This window comes from Phyllobates terribilis, unplaced genomic scaffold, assembly GCF_046119375.1.
Source record: "Phyllobates terribilis strain yellow unplaced genomic scaffold, ASM4611937v1 Scaffold_235__1_contigs__length_3068650, whole genome shotgun sequence".
In the NCBI taxonomy this organism is placed as follows: Eukaryota; Metazoa; Chordata; class Amphibia; order Anura; family Dendrobatidae; genus Phyllobates; species Phyllobates terribilis.
In genome coordinates this window covers 504,537-519,216 of record NW_027362995.1, presented here as the reverse complement: position 1 = coordinate 519,216, position 14,680 = coordinate 504,537, and the positions used below count along the sequence as shown (strand labels likewise).

Below are 14,680 nucleotides of genomic sequence, written 5' to 3'. Positions count from 1 at the left end.
TGTTGGAAGGCCATTTCCGGTGACTACCTCTTGAAGCTCATCAAGAGAATGCCAAGAGTGTACAAAGCAGTCATCACAGCAAAAGGTGGCTACTTTGAAGAACCTAGAATATAAGACATATTTTAAGTTGTTCACACTTTTTTTATTAAGTATATAATTCCACATGTGTTAATTCATAGTTTTGATGCCTTCAGTGTGAATGTACAATTTTCATAGTCATGAAAATACAGAAAAAATTTTAAATGAGAAGGTGTGTCCAAACTTTTGGTCTGTACTGTATATTCAGTGCAATGTAATCCGGAGATCTTTTTGTTATACTTATACTTGGTATTAGAATTTCTCAACCATTTGTATTTGTGTATGTTCTAATATGCTTGAATCAGGGATATCCTCAAATGGTAGAATAACCGACTTATCCCGATTAATGGACAGTCCTGACCATTCACCAAACTCTCCAATAATGTTCAGAATAGGATCAATAGTCTTCTGGATATCACCTACTGTACATATAACGGTTTGTGTATTATACAATCACTGTATTTTATGTAGTGTGGGCCCCCGCTTCTGCAGTGCCACCATGTAACCAATTGCTTGTGAAATAAAGGTTTTTGACCAAACTAGTGTTTGGTGTTTCTGCTTTGGGTTTCTGATTATTCCCAAATGGTCTGCCATTCATATCCTAGCATAGATATATCACCATCCTATTGGTACTAGACAATTGTCTGATACGTAGATACTTTCCTTTGGTTTGATATATATTACTTGCTTCGTTCAATTTTTATTTTTGTTGTGTTAACTCCTTTACCCCCTAACGTGATTTGCACGTTAATGACCAGGCCAATTTTTACAATTCTGACCACTGTCACTTTATGATGTAATAACATTGGAACGCATCAACGGATCTCACTGATTCTGAGATTATTTTTTTGTGACATATTGCACTTCATGATAGTGTTAAAATTTCTTCGATGTGACTTGCGTTACTTTGTGAAAAAATCTGAAATTTGGCGAAATTTTAATTTTCATGCCCTTAAATCAGAGATTTATGTCACACAAAATAGTTAATAAATAACATTTCCCACATGTCTATTTTACATCAGCACAAGTTTTGAACCCAAATTTTTTTTTTTGTTAAGTTATAAGGTGTAATTCAGCGGCTTGTTGCATTGCTAAAATGTCCAGGGGGTGTGTTCTGGCTAACCATTTTACCTCCCCCCTCAGGTGACTGATCAAATGACTGTGACATAATCACAGGTCCTGTGTGTACAAAAGGATATATAAATCCTGGTGGGTTTTTTTAATTAGTAGAGAGAGAGGGAGGCCTGGTGAGGCAAGAAGCCTGGTCCCTGTAACTGGGACACCATTAGCCTGGAAGGCAGAGGAGGGATCCCTGTGTCTGGGATACCAGTAGCCTTGGAAGGCAAGATGCCTGGTCCCTGTGTCTGGGACTCCATTAGCCTGGAAGGCAGAGGCTGGATCCCTGTGTCTGGGATACCAGTAGCCTTGGAAGGCACGTGGCCTACAGACTACGTCTGGGAAGCCTTAAAGCCACAGCTGTGGCAGAACCAAGCTGATAGAAGCAGTTGAGACCCGTCAAAGGTAAATCGGCGCTTTAAGTGAATATTGTTGCTGTACCTTGCTGAAGTCTGTATTTGAAGCCAAGCGGGCATAGCTGCCACTGAAAAGGCTCTAGGATACATGTGTAACATTCCCGCGAGCCACTGAGATGGACTATGTTATGATGTGTAATAAACTGCTGGTCTTCATATTACCGGAAAATGTTGCATGTGTGCTTTAATTGATCCGGTGAAGCGAGTACCCCCAGCGTGATGAATAGCGCTACCCTACAAAGAGTTAAAAGATGACCAGCGATTTCTCATATTTCCTACATAATTTAAAAAAACCTTTTTTTTAGGGACCACATCACATTAGAAGTGACTTCGAGGAGCCATTATGACAGAAAATACCCAGAAGTGACACCTTTCAGGTGCTTCACAGGAAGTTTTGGAATGCGGAAGAAAACAATGAACATTTAACTTTTTTTCACAAAAATGTTACTTTAGAAACATTTTTTTTTATTTTTGCAAGAATAACAGGAAAAAATAGACCTCAAAATTTGTAGTGCGATTTCTCCAGAGCACACCGATACCCCATATGTGGGGGAAAAACACTGTTTGGGCATATGGCAGGGTTCGGAAGGGAAGGAGCGCCATTTGACTTTTTGAATGTAAAATTTGTTTGAATAATTAGCGGATGCTATGTCATGTTCTGGGAGCCCCTGCTGTGCCTAAACAGTGAAAACTCCCCATAAGTGACACCATTTTGGAAACTAGACCCCACAGGGAACTTATCTAGATGTGCGGTGAGCACCTTGAACCCCCAGGTGCTTCGCAGAAGTTTATAACATTGAGCCATAAAAATAAAATTTTCTCATTTTTCCCACAAAAATGTTTTTCATCCCCCAATTTTGCATTTTCGTAAAGGTAACAGGAGAAATTGCACAATACCATTTGTTGTGCAATGTCTCCTGAGTAAGCCGATACCCCATATGTGGGGCAAAACCACGGATTGAGTGCATGGCAGGGTTCGGAAGGGAAGGAGCACCATTTGACTTTCTGAATTTAAAATTTGCTTGAATAATTAGCTGATGCAATGTCGTGTTTGGGGAACCACTAATGTATCTAAACAGTGGCAACCACCCAATTTTGGAAACTAGACCCCTCAAGGATCTTATCTAGATGTATGGTAAGCACCCTGAACCCCTTGGTGCTTCACAGAAGTTTATAACGTAGAGCCGTGAAAATAAACAAAACTTTTTCCACAAAAATTATCTTTTAGCCCCAAATTTTTTATTTTCACAAGGGGAAGAGGAGAAAATGGACCGCAAAAACTGTTGTGCAATTTCTTCTGAGTACACCAATACCCCAAATGTGGGGAAAAAACACTGTTTGGACGCACGGCAGGTTCAGAAAGGAAGGAGCACTGTGTGACTTTATGAACGCAAAATTGGCTGGAATCGAGAGCTGACGCCGTTTGGAGAGCTCTTGATGTGCCTAAACAGCGGAAACCCCCCACAAGTGACCCCATTTTGGAAACTATACCCCTCAAGGATTTTATCAAGGGATATAGTGAACATTTTGAACCCAGATGTACGACACAGAATTTTGATAGCACTAGGTCATCATATTGAACAAGTTGTCATTAGTCTTGAGCGCAAGTGCTTGCTACTAGAGTTTGCACTGGGTACTCAGGTATGCACCAAGTATCGTGGGTTCTCGAGTGACATGCTTGAGTCCTCGCCCCGCATGTTTCACGGTTGTTAAACACCCAAAAAAACATGCGGGGATTGCTCGTGTATGTGTAAGGTGCCCCAGCGAGGTAGTTGTGGGCGAGCTGTAGCCCCCTCTCGCTATGGCACCCTACAGACAATACGTGTCCTCCCTCTGAAGTGTGGCTGTGTATGTAGTGCTCTTCACTTACTTCAAGCCATCCGATCGCGGCTGTCTCCAGGCAATTTCTTCTGGGACCAGGGCAGCAATAATTTCAGAGGACACGAGGTTCTTAACCAGAACTTGGACTTTACTTGGGGAAGAGGAATATATACAATATTTACAGTCGGATATAATGGATAAGGCCCGACAGGCAATCATCTCTCTCACAGGCGCTGTTAACTGCTTCAGCCCTGGTTCCCTCTTTAAGCGGAGCATCTCTGTGGCTATAATTCCTGGCCCAAGAGACTCCTCTGTATTGACAGTGACCGGATCCGATATCTCTCCCCCACGTCTTAGCTTGGAGTCCTATTTAGCTTCCTCTGCTTCCTGCAGACTAGAAGTGCCCCGTGTCCTCACTACGCTTTGATGAGTTTCTCTGGCGAGCGAACAGGACTCGTGCTCTTGTGTGGGGAGAATTGCGCACTGGGATCTCACCGTCTGAGGGTTCGGAGCTCCCGTCTACCCTAGCAGCCACTATAGTCAGGCTGTCTGATCAACTTGCAATCTCAACTCGTACTGAAGAATCACTTCCTGATTCTGGAAACTAAACAGAGACTTTCCTAATATGCCCACCCTCAGTGAGCTGTCATCACAGAACTTTAACCCATCACTGTCTATAACTTTGCTGGCAGACTCAACCTGACATCTGCACACAGAACAGTGGCATCTTGTGGCTGTTTTCAGGTACTACAGCCCAGAAGGAATTATGCCAGGAACAAGCTCTATATCTCTCTAGGCTTGCTAAGGGCACAAAGTTCCCCCTCTACTCTACTAACTGGACCGCTAAAGCTAACCCCCTTAGCTTGGTCTACCACAGTTAGGGAGGTCTGACCTCAGGGACACTTCCTTTAACTATCTCAGTACCAAGGGAAGGCTACGCCCTTCCCCACTATTACATTCCCCGACACTTTAATGTTGGTCGTCCCTGACCACACTAAGCAATAAACATCAATCAACAGCTATAAAATTATGTTACATAACTAAATTTTACTAAAACATTTTTAGTAAACGACTGGTCCTGAGGTCATCTTCTTGGATGGAAGACCGGCCCTTCTCGGTTAAGGGCCCTGGAACAGCAATTCAGGACAGTCCATTATCAACTTTTTCAGAGGCACCGGTCCTTCTTGGTAAGGACCCTGGAAACGACGTGTCCACAGTTTTAAGTCAGGTCAACACCTCAATAGCCCCCAATCCCCTCCTGGGGCTACATTCTGAGGCACACAGTCACAGGTAACACCCTGTGAGTCTCTTTCTTCTTGGCCCTAGCGGGGGTCACCGGTTCTTCCCGCTAGGCCGCAAGTCTCTTAGATTTGGAGGATATCCATCCTCAAGGTGTGCCTCAGCGCTTTAAATTCCAGCAGAAAAAGGCGCAACAAGCGCAACAAAAAGAAAACAAAAGTAAAAACAAAAAGAGCAGCTCTCCTGGGCACGCAACTTTTGGGTGCTGCCTAAGGCCTTCCTGGCCTGGGAGGTAAGGGAACAGTCCTCCATTTTTTAATTTAACTCGTTATGGGGCATTCCGCCCCCATTGGGTAACAGTCCCAAAAGGAACACAGGACCACCGCTGATGGGTCCTAAAAAGGGAAAGTAAAAGACCAACGGACCTTTCAGCTCACCACCTCATTTCTTCCGGGCCCCCTTCTGCTCCTTCATGAAGGCGGCCCATGCTGCAGATGAAGGCGGCTTCCTCCACTTCCATGGCTGATCGGGGTATCTGCTAGGCCCGGGGTCCTCGTCCGAGGATGTAGCACTGCCACAACCGACTTGGGTAGGGCCGTAGCTGGTAACAGAGAAATGATGGACCTCCTGACTGGCACCAGCCTGAGTCCCTCTGGCAGTCCCTGGCTCAACCGCCTCAGCCCCTCCTGGGTGTTGTGGTGCCAACCCCTTCTCTGGCACCTCACTAAGGAAATCAGCCTCCTTGTCGCTTGCGACATCCTCCTCCTCGTCGCTCACAATATCTCCCCACTGCCGCCTCCTCGGCTCCTCTGGTGGAGTACTGGCCTTAGGTGGGGACAGAAAGCCTTTAGGGGCTTCCCTAGCCCAGCGCTGCTTAGCATCCCTTTTGGCCCTCCTCTGGAAGACCTGCCGGTCCTTCTCTAGGACGTCTTCCCACTTGTATGGGCGGGTGACCGCAGCCGCATACCACCCGTTTTGGCACTCACATTTTACAAAGTGCACGATGTCCCCCACGTGCAGGTTGTGTAAACGGTCAGGCAGATAGTCCCGCTTTACCGCTTCGCGGGACACGAACACCTCGTGCCCGGTCCATTCCTCTTCCAGAAACCCGCACCCCTCACGGATACGGAATTCTATGACCCGCCCCCGGGTCTGAGCTTCCTCCACTGACTCCCTTCTTGCCGCATTGGACCCCTCCAGCCAGCCTCTCAGGAAGGTATCGGTACATCACCGCTGTTCTCGCGTGGTCATCGGGGGGTCCCGGGTAGCCCACTTAGGACTCCCGGGCTCGGCGTACTGCTCTGCCGAGGGGGAATGTAGGGCCTCCAAGGCCAACGACCAGAAATTCTCCCGCGGGGCCTTTCTTTTAGGGGGCTTCCCTTCCGCACCGTCCCCTGAAGGCCTGGGGGCCTCTGTTGCCACAGAAGCTACTGGGGCTTGTACCGCAGGCGCGACCGGCCGCTGGGGCATGGACCGCTCACCTTCTGTAAGCTTCGCTGCAGCTATTGCTCTGGCCCCACCTGGATGTTCTCCTCCCTCAGCCGAGGGGGACGTTTCCTCCGGCATCCGGCTCCAGCACCACATGCGAAGCTCGTGGACTAGCAGGCCCAGCTCCGGATCAGGCCTAGTGGCCCACTGGACAGCCACTGGGGGTAAGGGCAACGGTTCACGGGCAGCGCCCGCCGGCGAACGACTTCCAGTCGCGGCCCCTGGGGTGGTGATCTCCAGGGGTTCCTCCTCACTGCTTGTCTCGCGCACGTTGTCAGGCTCTGGGGCTGCCATCCTCTCAGGACGTCCGCTGCCGTACCTCCTTACGTGCCGGACAGAAAATGGCGCCGGTCGCTTACCGGTGACGCGCGTCCTGCGCGTCCAGCTCCGCCTCTTCTTGGGCCGGACCTCTGATGCGACCACCGCGTCACTCATCACTCTTGGCCGCTCCGCCTTCAGCCGCGCCCCCTCTCTGTGCGCGCTGATACTCACGGGGCCGGGCTTCACCTTACGCCACACCCTCTTCCTCTCTGAACGTCCCATCCTGGAACGCATCTTCACCGCTGGGCCCATCCCTCTTCGGGTCGGAACTCGTAGGGGCTGGATATCTTTTCGCGCTCTCCAGCGCCATCCACTCCCACGATGGGCGGTTCTTCTCCCAGACTTTACCGCCGTCGTCACCATCTTGGAATCCATGCTTCGGGCCACCATCTTGGGCCGCATGCCTTCCAACACTTTCTCCTCAGTGTTCTGTGTCGGCTCTTCCCCGTTTTCTTCATGCGAGGAGCTCGCATCTTGCCGACTACGCCAAATGTAAGGTGCCCCAGCGAGGTAGTCGTGGGCGAGCTGTAGCCCCCTCTCGCTATGGCACCCTACATACAATACGTGTCCTCCCTCTGAAGTGTGGCTGTGTATGTAGTGCTCTTCACTTACTTCAAGCCATCCGATCGCGGCTGTCTCCAGGCAATTTTCTTCTGGGACCAGGGCAGCAATAATTTCAGAGGACACGAGGTTCTTAACCAGAACTTGGACTTTACTTGGGGAAGAGGAATATATACAATATTTACAGTCAGATATAATGGATAAGACCTGACAGGCAATCATCTCTCTCACAGGCGCTGTTAACTGCTTCAGCCCTGGTTCCCTCTTTAAGCGGAGCATCTCTGTGGCTATAATTCCTGGCCCAAGAGACTCCTCTGTATTGACAGTGACCGGATCCGATATCTCTCCCCCACGTCTTAGCTTGGAGTCCTATTTAGCTTCCTCTGCTTCCTGCAGACTAGAAGTGCCCCGTGTCCTCACTACGCTTTGATGAGTTTCTCTGGCGAGCGAACAGGACTCGTGCTCTTGTGTGGGGAGAATTGCGCACTGGGATCTCACTGTCTGAGGGTTCGGAGCTCCCGTCTACCCTAGCAGCCACTATAGTCAGGCTGTCTGATCAACTTGCAATCTCAACTCGTACTGAAGAATCACTTCCTGATTCTGGAAACTAAACAGAGACTTTCCTAATATGCCCACCCTCAGTGAGCTGTCATCACAGAACTTTAACCCATCACTGTCTATAACTTTGCTGGCAGACTCAACCTGACATCTACACCCAGAACAGTGGCATCTTGTGGCTGTTTTCAGGTACTACAGCCCAGAAGGAATTATACCAGGAACAAGCTCTATATCTCTCTAGGCTTGCTAAGGGCACAAAGTTCCCCCTCTACTCTACTAACTGGACCGCTAAAGCTAACCCCCTTAGCTTGGTCTACCACAGTTAGGGAGGTCTGACCTCAGGGACACTTCCTTTAACTATCTCAGTACCAAGGGAAGGCTACGCCCTTCCCCACTATTACATATGGCCGGCAATCCCCAAGTGTTTTTTTTTTGCTGTATAACAGCCGTGAAACATGCAGGGTGGAGACTTGAGTATGTCACCACAGTACCCACGATACTCAGAGCATACCCAAGCACCTGATGCAAACTCAAGTAGCGAGCACTTGCGCTCAACACTAGTCGCCATATCCTCATTTTTTTTCTTTTACTTTTGAAAAAATCCCAACCCTAACCTTAACACAACCCTAATCCTAACCGTAATCCTAACCCCAATCCTAACCCCAACCCTAACACAACCCTAACCCTATGCAGAGGGATCCATTCACTATAAAGAGGCAGCAGAGTTACTCTGAACTCTATCTGGCCTTTGTTTAGCTGTGTCCTTTTTTTCAGAGGTTCACAAAACTGTGGCTAACGGCACTTTTATGCACATCTAATTAAAAGACAGACTCCGTGGGATCACAGGCCAGACTGCATCCACGGTGCCTCCATCTGACTCATTACAGGGAGTCTTCCGCCGGGGGTTCCGTCTGAATCACGTATTTCAGAGATTTACACAGAAACCCCGGTGTAAGAACTCAGTGCGGAAAGCAGGATAAATGTGAGCCGAGCCTTACTTCGATCTTTGGGAAGCAGAATGAACAAATGGCAGCAGGTGAAGAATTGATTTTATTTATTTTTTATGCCGTTCCTCATGTGGTATAAGTGATTAGATTACTTTATTCTTTGGGTCGGTGCGATTACAGTGATACCAGATTTATATCGGGTTTTTATGTTTGGCTGCTGTCACAAACTAAAATACACTTATTTTTGCAAAGACTAGTTTTTGCATCGCCATATTTTGATAGCTATAATTTTTCCATATTTCGACCGACAAAGTCATGTAAAGGTTTGTTTTTTGCAGGACTACTTGACGTTTTTATTGGTGCCATTTTCGGGCATATGACATTGTTTGATCGCTTTCTATTCCAATTTTTGAGAGGCAGAATAAACAAAAACCAACAGTTCAGGAATTGTTTTTTTTTATGCTGTTCCACATGTAGGGTGACAGCACTGGACTTTTTTTGATATATGAATTATTTCTGTCGTTACAGAGTGTCCAAGTTAAAAAATGTTTGATTAAATTCAAAATAGATCGAAGGCTATAGAAATATTTAAAAAATGTAGTACATGTGGTTTTAGTGACACCTCCACCTCAAATAAAGAAACCATACGTCAATACAAAAATCTATTATTCAAGAAAACCAAACTTTGGTGGACCAAAACTTCACTTGAGAATTATCTAGATCAAAAATTAATTCCTGGGAGTCTGAGAATCCAGCTTTTTCCCACTTTTGAACTTGAAGATGAAATCCTTGTTAGTAAATGGATCACAGTAGCAACTACATGCTCCATGTTGTTCATTAAGATCAAAGTGGACAAAAATACCTCCTTATTGGTGGAAATAGATAATGAGATTTAAAAAATAGAAAAAGTCATGCATAAAGATATGTCAACTGAGAATCTTGAAAAATGCCATAAAGATATTGAGAAGGACTTGGAAAAAATGGGTACATAATATGAGTCAAGGCAAATTGAATAAATTCACCAGACATCAGGCGGATTATGAATCCAATAAAGTATACAGATGTCAATTCAAGAAATTGAATAGAAAAACATCCTTGACGCGAAGTATATCCTCAAATTCGCTGTCATCCGCAGCAGAAAGCACATCATCCAATAGGGACCAGGATGGACCGGATGGTGCCAATTATAGTGGTCAGAAAATGAGATAGTTTGATAAGAAAAAGACATTTGGAGCCCCTACTCATGGAGGAGGTAGAAACCAAAGGAATGATAAACTTAAGGTGATTAATCTCTTGACCAATATTCTCACTGAGGCACAAATAAATGTGTTAGAAAAATGATTAACCTTTTCTCCATCTCAACCCTTAGACCCATTTCTAGCAATCAAAGATGTTCATTTGTTCACCAGAAAACTTATATTGAAAAAACTTCATCATAAAACCAACAATGAAGAAATTTTTACCACTAAAGAAGAAATTGAGGCTTTACAGATCTTGGAATCACTAGCAGTAGAAAACATGACTATTGCAGCAGAGGTAAGTACTTTCCCCATACAACTTTTCAATAAATCCAAAACATTTTCGGCTCTAAATTTATGTCCAGCAGTAGACATTTTCACCAAACTTGTATCAGCAGAAATTGAGCAACTTAACACTAAAAAAACTTACTCAAATTTGAGCAAAGCAGAAGGAACAGCATTAAAAGAAATGCAAGATTGGAAAGATGTTGTATTTAAGGGACAGATAAAGGTGGTAATTTAGTTACCTGGCCTAATACTGTGCATGAAAAACAGGCATATAAATTGTTGAATGATACCAACTGTTAGAGGAAATTACCAGCTAATCCTATGTCGGCCTTTCAGATGGAATTAATCAACATTCTAGAGAGAGCTCACCAAGAAGGAATTATCCCTAAAAAAATGGTCGATGTGATCAAAGAACTAAATCCCAGATTGCCAACTCTATATCTAATTCCGAAAATTCATAAGGATCTAATGGATCCCCCTGGAAGACCCATTGCAGCGGGCATTGGAGGCCTTTGTGAGGTAATTGGGCAAACCATTGATTATTTTTTAAAACCTCTGGTAACCACTTTACCGTCTTATATTAAAGACACCACAGCGGCTTTACGGAAATTAGACCACATGCATCTGGCTGAGAACATGATTATGGTAACAGCAGATATTGAATCTCTGTATACCTCCATTAGGCATACCGAGGGGCTAACTGCAGTTGCGTGGTTTCTGAGAGAGGTTAACATTGAATATGACATGGCGGAACTGTGGCGCCCCTGCGGGTCCAGTTGCCACAGAGGTACTGCATCTCACCCAGAGGTGTGGTACCCCACTCTCAGGTAAGGACGGAATACTACCCCGGATCCACACACCCACATCCAATACACTCCACTTCAGGAGGGAAGTGCGAGATTGCTCCTAAGGGAGAGCACAGTCCCTGGTCCCTAGCTGGAGGGTGGAACTAGGTAGAGGAGGTGGGTGGAGGAATAAGATCAGTGGAGCACAGACAGAAAGGGTATAAAAGACAGGGAGAAATATCTAGAAGGGTTCAGAGGCTCAGAGGAGAGACAGTTGGGAGTGGGAGCTCAGGAGAAACTCCGTTCAGGAGAGCAAGGAAGGAGAGAGAGGAGTCGGGCCTAGTAAGACAGGCCCAGGAGGAGAGTGAGAGAGGACAGGGGCAGAGTTAAAGGCTCCAGTGGGACAGAAGGTATCCCAGGGGCACGGTGAGTGCAGGAAGCCACCCGTGCGCCCGAATTCACACTTACGTGGAGGGATCAGGCCGCAGAAGGCGATCGGCCCCAAACTAGTGGAGAACCACCAGGCTCAGCTAGCCAACCGGAGGCTGCAGCATTTTCAAGGTGTTGCAACCAAAACCCACAATTATATCGCTGAAAAGGTGGCCACATAGGGTCCAGGGGATTGCAAGTCGCCCGACAAGGCCCGAGGCCATTGGCTTGTGACACTGATTTTGAGGCGCGGGGCAGGAGGGTGAGAGCCAGCGCAGTGAGACGACCAGGAAAGGTACATAGAACGGGGTGCCGTCCAAGTGCTCCTGAGATACCTGAGAGTTTGCTGGATCACTACCCCGGAGGACACAGGATGACGGGGGCAGTTGCACACCAGTGACTGTAACCTGAGGAACTTAACAACTGTGAGTAAAACCTGAAGATTGCACCCCACTGTGTCCTTGAATAATTGCTGCGCCATCACCTGCACTACACTGCACCAACAACATCTACCTCATAAAATCACCATCTACTGCCCTGGAGCTAGGCACTGCCTGTGGAGAGCTGAACCAACTCTGCTATGTCACCATCAGCTCCAGTGGATCTGCACCGCAGCGGTGGCCCCATATAGCCGCATACCACAGGTGGCGTCACAAACATTATCTCTAAAACTTTATTCCCCTTTTACTTTTCCTTCAATTATTTGACCGCCCGGGGCCAAGGACCGGGTCACTGCCACCTTGACATCCCTAGCACCGACCGGCCTGGCTAACGAGTACCCCACGGCCCCAGGGGGCGCGTCAGAACTAATCTTGATTCTCCTCGATTTTGTTTTAACCCATAACTGTTTAATTTTTAATAATAAAGTGCATTTAAAACTACAAGGTACAGCTACGGGGGCCACATGTGCCCCTTCATACGTGAACTTATTTTTAGGGGCATGGGAGCGAGAGATTTTTTTGGACGACTTGATACCAGGCATAGAAAATATACATCACTGGATGCGTTTTATTGACGATGTGTGGTTTATTTGGGAAGGGTCATTGTCCGCCCTGAATAAAGTAATGTCCAGACTCAACCATAACAAATTAAATTCAAAACTTTACTTATAAAACAGGTCGAGATGTTGAGTTTCTGGACATCAAAATCCACACTGAATCAGATGGAAATTTGTCAACGGAAGATTACAGAAAGAGTACTGCTAAACATTCATTACTTCATGCCAGTTCATCTCATCCTAGTTCTACCATTAGGGGAATCCCAGTAGGCCAGTTTTTACGGATTAAAAGAATTTGTCCTGAAGAGAAAGCCTTTGAGGAAAAATCAAGAGATCTACGATGTAGATTCCTGGTGAGAGGTTATAGTCGGAGAAAAATTAACCAAGGCTATTTAAGAGCTAAGAAAATCTCTAGAAACTAACTATTTCACCAAAATCAGAAAGTTAAGGATAGTGACATGGACAAAAAACAGGTACAATTGATTGCTAACTATAGTAACCAATGGTTTGAATTTGTAGTAATTATTAAAAAACATTGGCGAGTACTACAAGTTGATCCCGTTCTGAAGAATTACTTACCTGCAAACCCTGCAATAACAGCACGACGTTCCAAGAACTTGAGAGACCTACTAGTACACAGCCATTATGAGGGGGATCAGAGGAAAAAGAGTGAGACATGGTTGGCAACCAAAGGCTTTTTCCTTGTGGCAGATGCAAAGCCTGTCCAATATGGTTAAAACTTAACAATTCCAAAATGCCGATGGCACTAGGGTATATGATATTCAGCACCATCTCACATGTACAGTACAGACCAAAAGTTTGGACACACCTCATTTAAAGATTTTTCTGTATTTTCATGACTATGAAAATTGTACATTCACACTGAAGGCATCAAAACTATGAATTAACACATGTGGAATTATATACTTAACAAAAAAGGGTGAAACAACTGAAAATATGTCTTATATTCTAGGTTCTTCAAAGTAGCCACCTTTTGCTTTGATGACTGCTTTGTACACTCTTGGCATTCTCTTGATGAGCTTCAAGAGGTAGTCACCGGAAATGGTCTTCCAACAATCTTGAAGGAGTTCCCAGAGATGCTTAGCACTTGTTGCCCCTTTTGCCTTCACTCTGCGGTCCAGCTCACCCCAAACCATCTCGATATGGTTCAGGTCTGGTGACTGTGGAGGCCAGGTCATCTGGCATAGCACCCCATCACTCTCCTTCTTGATCAAATAGCCCTTACACAGCCTGGAGGTGTGTTTGAGGTCATTGTCCTGTTGAAAAATAAATGATGGTCCAACTAAACGCAAACCGGATGGAATAGCATGCTGCTGCAAGATGCTGTGGTAGCCATGCTGGTTCAGTATGCCTTCAATTTTGAATTAATCCCCAACAGAGTCACCAGCAAAGCACCCCCACACCATCACACCTCCTCCTCCATGCTTCATGGTGGGAACCAGGCATGTAGAGTCCATCCGTTCACCTTTTCTGCGTCTCACAAAGACACGGTGGTTGGAATCAAAGATCTCAAATTTGGACTCATCAGACCAAAGCACAGATTTCAACTGGTCTAATGTCCATTCCTTGTGTTCTTTAGCCCAAACAAGTCTCTTCTGCTTGTTGCCTGTCCTTTGCAGTGGTTTCCTAGCAGCTATTTTACCATGAAGGCCTGCTGCACAAAGTCTCCTCTTAACAGTTGTTGTAGATATATGTCTGCTGCTAGAACTCTGTGTGGCATTGACCCGGTCTCTAATCTGAGCAGCTGTTAACCTGCGATATCTGAGGCTGGTGACTCGGATAAACTTATCCTCAGAAGCAGAGGTGACTCTTGGTCTTCCTTTCCTGGGGCGGTCCTCATGTGAGCCAGTTTCTTTGTAGCGCTTGATGCTTTTCGCAACTGCACTTGGGGACACTTTCAAAGTTTCCAAATTTTTCGGACTGACTGACCTTCATTTCTTAAAGTAATGATGGCCAGTCGTTTTTCTTTACTTAGCTGCTTTTTACTTGCCATAATACAAATTCTAACAGTCTATTCAGTAGGACTATTAGCTGTGTATCCACCAGACTTCTGCACAACACAACTGATGGCCCCAACCCCATTTATAAGGTTAGAAATTCCACTTATTAAACCTGACAGGGCACACCTGTGAAGTGAAAACCATTTCCGGTGGCTACCTCTTGAAGCTCATCAAGAGAATGCCAAGAGTGTGCAAAGCAGTCATCAAAGCGAAAGGTGGCTACTTTGAAGAACCTAGAATATAAGACATATTTTCAGTTGTTTCACACTTTTTTGTTAAGTATATAATTCCACATGTGTTAATTCATAGTTTTGATGCCATCAGTGTGAATGTACAATTTTCATAGTCATGAAAATACAGAAAAATCTTTAAATGAG

The 14,680-nt window shown here is 45.7% G+C and overlaps 1 pseudogene; it reads left to right on the top strand.

The window, feature by feature from the left end:
* LOC141215260 (uncharacterized) overlaps nucleotides 1-13,019 on the top strand; it is a 56,742-nt pseudogene extending 43,723 nt beyond the window's left edge.
* The last annotated feature ends 1,661 nt before the right edge of the window (nucleotides 13,020-14,680 follow it).